Here is a 7,926-nt window from a genome sequence, read left to right on the forward strand (position 1 = left end):
ACAGGAGGGTCAGGGGAGACATGATAACAGCATACAAAATAATGCATGGAATAGACAAGGTGGACAGAGACAGGATGTTCCAGAGAGGGGACACAGAAACAAGGGGTCACAATCGGAAGCTGAAGACTCAGACGAGTCACAGGGATGTTAGGAAGTATTTCTTCAGTCTGAGAGTCGTCAGGAAGTGGAATAGCCTAGCAAGTGATGTAGTGGAGGCAGGAACCATACATAGTTTTAAGACAAGGTATGATAAAGCTCAGGAAGCAGAGAGAGAGAGGACCTAGTAATGATCAGTGAAGAGGCTGAGCCAGGAGCTGACTCTCGACCCCTACAACCACAATCAGGTGAGTACAATTAGGTGAGTACACACACACACACACACACACACACACACACAAGCTCACTACCCTTTTCCCCTCCTTGCCTCCTCCCCCCTTCTCCCCACAACAAACACCCCGTCCACACAGCACTCTTGGCATAAGCTCTTCCTGCTGTTGAAAAGAAACATGGTACACCAGAAACACGGACGGAGAACCAGAGGAATGGTGGATGAAGCGAGGGGTGTACCTGGGAGAGAAGACTGGGAGGCAGAGCTCACGCGAAGAGAGGAGGAGTGGAGGAGTGCGGGAGAAGGCTGGAAGAACTCGGCAAGAAAATGGAAGAGAAAATAGCTGAGGAGAGCAGGAAATAGGAATTACAAATCACAGCAGCTGAAGCTATGATACAGAGCTTAGTAGAAGAACTAAAAAGACTGAAATAGCCTAAAGAACCAAAGGACAGTACAGCCATTACACCAAGAACTACTACATCAGTCACCAATGAGGGGACAGTAAGAAACAAAGGAGATATACTGTATGCGATGACTCTATCGGACTCAAAGGGGGCCTGGGAAAAGGCAGGGAGAACAGCAGGAACTAACGAAGGGACTAAAGACAATAAAGGAGCTAGACTATACACAGAGGTTCTAACGGACATCTGCCATGTCCAGGAACAGATAAGCACAGGGGCACCAGATAGGGAAGAGACAGTAGGAAGCAATGCATCAATGGCAGGAACTAATTCGTGTCAGAGGATGCTCAGGGAAGCACAGTGGGAGGACGAAACAGAGAGGGCCGTTTTTGTCTATGGGCTCCAAGAAGTAGATGGGGAAACTTACGAGGCAAGGAAACAAGAGGAGATAAAAAACGATTGAAAGCATCATGAAAGCAATAGGAGAGGACGACATGACCCAGCTGACAAATTTTTTGGAGAATTGGGTGGTTTGCGAGAGGAAAAAAGCGTCCAGTCAAAGTGATTTTCAAGGTAGAGTCAGCTCGAAATCGGATCCTGCAGGAGAAAGCGCACCTAAGGGACAACCAGGAGTTCCAGAATGTATACCTCGACAGAGACAGAACACAAGAAGAAAGGATGATACTGAAAGAGAGGGCGCAATGTCGCAAGGAGGAATGGGAGGCAAGGAAGGTGGAGAGCAGGAGAAATCAGGCCCAGGTGGAAGAACAAACACAACCCCCTCCAGAATCACCCACAGAAGAAACACAACCATAGCAATCTCCCTCAGTGCAAACCCCACCCCACAGAAACCCACAGTAATCCATACATCCCCCTCTGCACAAACCCCACCCCCAAAGTACCCCACAGTAACCCACACATTCCCCTCAGCACAAACCCCACCCCCACAGAAACCCACTTTGTACCCTCTATCCTCATCCCCCTCACCACAACCCCCACCCCCACTGTAACCCCCCATAGGACCTCTCCCCATCCTCCTCACCCCCACCCCCACTAAAACCACCCACAGGCCCTCTGCCTCCACCTACCACACCACAGACCCCACCCCCACAGCAAGCCCCTATAGGCCCCTGCCGAGGACACCTGCTCCCCCTAACCCACCTGTCTCCCCAGACCACAGCTATTGAAAAGAAGTTGAAGGTTTGGTACATTAACGAGGATGGAATAACGATTAAATGTGAGGAGTGGCATGAAAGAATCAAGGAGATGTCCCCAGACATCGTAGCAGTTACAGAAACAAAACTCACTGGGATAATAACAGATGCAATCTTTGCACCCAGATATCAGATCCTGAGGAAGGATAGAAGGAGCAGAGGGGGGGAGGGGTTGCACCACTAATTAAAAACCGGTGGGGTTATCAAGAAATGGAAGGAATGGACGAGATTGGAGAAAGGGATTACATAGTAGGTACAGTTCAGTCAGGGGAACACAAGGTAGTCATTGCAGTGATGTATAACCCACCACAGAACTGCAGCAGGCCAGGAGACGAATATGATGAGTGCAACAGAGCAATGGTGGACACACTACCTGAGGTAGCAAGAAGGGCTCACTCGAGTAGAGCAAAGTTACTGGTCATGGGATACTTCAATCGCAAGAGATTGATTGGGAAAACCTGGAGCCACGTGGGGGTCCCGAAACATGGAGAACCAAGATGATGGATGTGGTGCTGGCAAATCTCATGCACCAACATGTTAGGGACATGACCAGAGATAGAGAGGAGGATGAACCAACAAGACCGGACCTTGTGTTCACCCTGAGTAGCTCAGACATTAAGCACATCACATATGAAAGGCCCCTTGGAGCTAGTGACCACATGGATATGAGATTTGAATACATCGTGGAGCTAAAAATGGAGAGGGTAACAAGAGTAGAAAGGGAAAAACCAAACTATAAAAGGGGGGACTATACAGGAATGAGGACCTTCCTGCAGGAGGTTCAGTGGGAACAGGAGTTGGTAGGAAAATCAGTTAACGAAATGATGGACTTTGTAACAACAAAATGCAAGGAGGCAGAGGACAGGTTTGTTCCCAAGGGTAACAGAAATAATGGGAAGGACAGAGAACTCAGGAAAATAAAGAGACTAGCCGACGAGCCAGAAACGAGTATGCACAGATAAGGAGGGAGGCGCAGCGGCAGTATGAAAATGACATAGCATCGAAAGTCAAGTCTGACCTGATACTACTTTACAGCCACATCAAGAGGAAGAAAACAGTCAAGGACCAGGTAATCAGGCTGAGGAAAGAAGGTGGGGAGCTCACAAGAAACGACCAAAAAGTATGTGAGGAGGTCAGCATGAGATTTCAGGAAGTATTTACAGTGGAGGCTGAAGGGACACTGGGAAGACAAAACAGTGGGGTACATCAACAAGGGATATACCAACAAGTGTTGGATGAATTACACACAACTGAGGAGGAGGTGGAGAAGCTCCTAAGTGACCTTGATACCTCAAAGACGGTGGGACTAGACAACATCTCTCCGTGGGTCCTTAGAGAGGGAGCAGAGACACTAAGTGTGCCACTAACCAAAATCTTTAACACTTCCCTTGAAACTGGGCAACTACCTGAGGTATGGAAGATGGCAAATGTAGTCCCCATCTTTAAGAAAGGAGACAGAAATGAAGAACTAAATTATAAACCAGTGTCACTGACGTGTATAGTATGCAAAGTCATGGAGAAGATTATCAGGAGGAGAGTGGTGGAGCACCTGGAGCGGAACAAGATTATAAATGACAGCCAGCACGGATTCATGGAAGGCAAATCCTGTGTCACAAACCTACTAGAGTTTTATGACAAGGTAACTGAAGTAAGAAATGAGAGGGAGGGGTGGGTTAATTGCATTTTCTTGGACTGCAAGGAGGAACTCGACACAGTTCCTCACAAGAGATATTACAAAAGCTAGAGGAACAGGCACATATAACAGGAAGGGCACTGCAATGGATCAGAGAATACCTGACAGTGAGGCAACAACGAGTCATGGTACGTGACGAGGTGTTAGAGTGGACGCCTGTGACAAGTGGGGTTCCACAGGGGTCAGTCCTAGGACCTGTGCTGTTTTTGGTATATGCGAATGACATAACGGAAAGGATAGACTCAAAAGTGTCCTTGTTTGTAGATGATGTGAAGTGTGATGTGAGGAGAATCAAATCGGTCGAGGATCAGGCAGGACTACAAAGAGACCTGGACAGGCTACAAGCCTGGTCGAGGAACTGGCTCCTTGAATTTAACCCTGCCAAATGCAAATTCATGAATATCGGGGAAGGGCAAAGAAGACCACAGACACAGTATAGTCTAGGAGGCCAAAGACTGCAAACCTCATTCATGGAAAAAAATCTTGGGGTGAGTATAATACAGAGCACATCTCCTGAGACGCATATTAGTCAGATAATTGCTGCAGCATACGGGTGTCTGGCAAATTTAAGGATAACGTTCCGATAACTCAGTAAGGAATCGCTAAAGACTCTGTACACCATCTACGTCAGGGTCATACTGGAGTATGCAGCACTAGTTTGGAATCCACACCTGGTCAAGCACGTCAAGAAATTAGAAAAAGTGCAAAGGTTTGCAACAAAACTAGTCCCAGAGCTAAGGGGATTGTCCTACGAAGAAAGGTTAACGGAAATTGGCCTGACGACACTGGAGGAGAGGAGGATCAGAAAGACATAATAACGACATATAATATACTGCGCAGAGTAGATAAGGTGGGCAAAGACAGGATGTTCCAGAGATGGGACACAGAAACAAGAGGTCACAATTGCAAGTTGATGACTCAGATGAGTCAAAAGAATGTTAGGAAGTATTTCTTCAGTCATAGAGTTGTCAGGCAGTGGAATAGCCTAGAAAGTGACGTAGTGGAGGCGGGAACCATACATAGTTTTAAGGCGAGGTATGATAAAGCTCATGGAGCAGGGAGAGAGAGGACCTAGTAGCAATCAGTGAAGAGGCGGGGCCAGGAGCTATGAATCGACCCCTGCAACCACAAATAGGTGAGTACACATACACACACACACACACACACGCACACACACACACACATTGTACGTGATGAGGTATCACAGTGGGCACCTGTGACGAGCGGGGCCCAACAGGGGTCTGTCCGAGGGCCAGTTGTATTTTTGGCATATGTGAATGACATGAAGGAAGGGATAGACTCAGAAGTGTCCCTGTTCGCAGATGATGTGAAGTTAATGAGGAGAATTAAATCAGATGATGGTCAAGGAAGGACTTCAAAGAGACCTGGACAGGCTGGACACCTGGTCCGGCAACTTGCTTCTCGAATTTACCCATGCCAAATGCAGGGTCATGAAGATCAGGGAAGGGCAAAGAAGACCGCAGACAGAGTATAAGCTGGGTGGCCAAAGACTGCAAACCTCGCTCAAGGACAAAGATGAGTGTGACACCGAGCACGTCTCCGGAGGCACACATCAACCAGATAACTGCTGCAGCATCTAGGCGCCTGGCAAACCTGAGAATAGCGTTCCGATACCTTAGTAAGGAATCGTTCAAGACACCGTACACTGTGCATGTCAGGTCCATACTGGAGTATACAGCACCAGTTTGGAACCCACACCGGGTCAAGCACGTCAAGAAATTAGAGAAAGTGAAAAGGTTTGCAATATGACTCAGTGATCAGCGAGCCACTGCCCACTCTAAGGGTCGACAATCCAAATGTATTCTTTATGAACGAAACGAAAAATTTGGTCATCACAAAAATCTCGGATATTATTCTAACTCCACAAGACTTTGAAGAGGCAATTAATGACATGCCCATGCACTCTGCCCCAGGCCCAGACTCGTGGAACTCCGTGTTCATCAAGAATTGCAAGAAGCAACTATCCTGTGCCTTCAGCATTTTATGGAGAGGGAGCATGGACACAGGGGTCATCCCACACACACTAAAAACAACAGACATAGCCCCACTCCACAAAAGTGGCAGTAAAGCAATTGCAAAGAACTACAGACCGATAGCACTAACATCCCATATCATAAAAATCTTTGAGAGGGTTCTAAGAAGCAAGATATCCATCAATTACACAACCCAGGGCAACACGGGTTTAGAGCAGGTCGCTCCTGCCTGTCCCAGCTACTGGACCACTATGACAAGGTCCTGGATGCTGTAGAGGATAAACAAAATACAGATGTATTATACACAGACTTTACAAAAGCTTTCGACAAGTGTGACCATGATGTAATAGCACACAAAATGCTGGATAAAGGAATAACTGGAAAAGTTGGTAGATGGATCTATAACTTCCTGACAAATAGAACACAAAGAGTAATAGTAAACAGAGTAAAGTCCCAGGCAGCCATGGTAAAAAGCTCTGTTCCACAAGGCACAGTACTCGCTGCCATTCTATTCCTCATCCTCATTTCTGACATAGAGAGAGATGTACGCCATAGCTCCGTGTCTTCCTTTGTGGATGACACCCGGATCACCATGGCAGTGACCTCCATCGAAGACACTGCGAGACTCCAAGCGGACATCAACCAAATCTTTGAATGGGCCACTCAAAACAACATGAAGTTCAACGAAGAGAAATTTCAACTACTCAAATATGGAAAACTTGAATAAATTAAAAATGTGTCAGGGTATACCACAAATTCTAATCATACAATAGAGCGGAAAAGTAATGTGAAGGACCTGGGAGTGATAATGTCAGAGGATCTCGCCTTCAAAGACCACAACAATGTATCTACCTCATCCGCTTGGAAAATGATACGATGAATAATGAGAACCTTCAAAACTAGGGATGCCAAGCCCATGATGTTTCTCTTCAAATCGCTTGTGCTCTCTAGGCTGGAATACTGCTGTACACTAACGACCCCCTTCAAGGCTGGCGACATTGCAGACCTGGAGAGTGTACATAGAACTTTCACGGCACACATAAGTACGATAAGGCACCTGAACTACTGGGAACGGTTGAGGGTCCTTGATCTGTATTCCCTGAAACGCAGGCGAGAGAGATACATGATAAAATACACTTGGAAGGTCCAGGAGGGTTTGGTACCAAACCTGCACTCGAAAATCACTCCATATGAAAGCAAAAGACTCGGCAGGAGATGCAACATTTCCCCGATGAAAAGCAGGGGCACCAACAGTAACAGCCTGGTTGATCAGACCCTGATCCACCATGAGGCCTGGTCTCAGACAGGGCCACGGGGGCGTTGACCCCCGAAACCCTCTCCAGGTAAACTCCAGGTAAGATTAGTTCCAGAGTTAAGGGGAATGTACTACGAAGAAAGGTTAAGGGAAATCAGCCTGACGACACTGGAGGACAGGAAAGTTAGGGAGACATGATAACGATATACAAAATACTGCGTGGAATAGACAAGGTGGACAGACACAGGATGTTCCAGAGATGGGACACAGAAACAAGGGGTCACACTTGGAAGATGAAGACACAGATGAATCACAGGGATGTTAGGAAGCATTTCTTCAGCCACAGAGTAGTCAGGAAGTGGAATAGTTTGGCAAGCGATATATTGGAGGCAGGATCCATTCATAGCTTTAAGAAGAGGTATGATAAAGCTCATGGATCATGAAGGGTGACCTAGTAGCGACAAGTGAAGAGGCGGGGCCAGGAGCTGTGACTCGACCCCTGCAACCACAACTAGGTTAGTACAACTAGATGAGTACACACACACACACACACACACACACTCACACACACACGCACACACACACACACACACACACACACACACACACACACACACACACACACACACACACACACACACACACACACACACACACACACACACACACACACACACACACATAGACTCTGAGGTGTCCCTGTTTGCAGATGACGTGAAGTTGATGAGAAGAATTCACTCGATCGAAGACCAGGCAGAACTACAAAGGGATCTGGACAGGCTGCAGACCTGGTCCAGCAATTGGCTCCTGGAGTTCAATCCCACCAAGTGCAAAGTCATGAAGATTGGGGAAGGGCAAAGAAGGCCGCAGACGGAGTACAGTCTAGGGGGTCAGAGACTACAAACCTCACTCAAGGAAAAAGATCTTGGGGTGAGTATAACACCAGGCACATCTCCTGAAGCGCACATCAACCAAATAACTGCTGCAGCATATGGGCGCCTAGCAAACCTCAGAACAGCATTCCGACATCTTAATAAGGAA

This window comes from Cherax quadricarinatus, chromosome 29 (genome assembly GCF_038502225.1).
Source record: "Cherax quadricarinatus isolate ZL_2023a chromosome 29, ASM3850222v1, whole genome shotgun sequence".
In the NCBI taxonomy this organism is placed as follows: Eukaryota; Metazoa; Arthropoda; class Malacostraca; order Decapoda; family Parastacidae; genus Cherax; species Cherax quadricarinatus.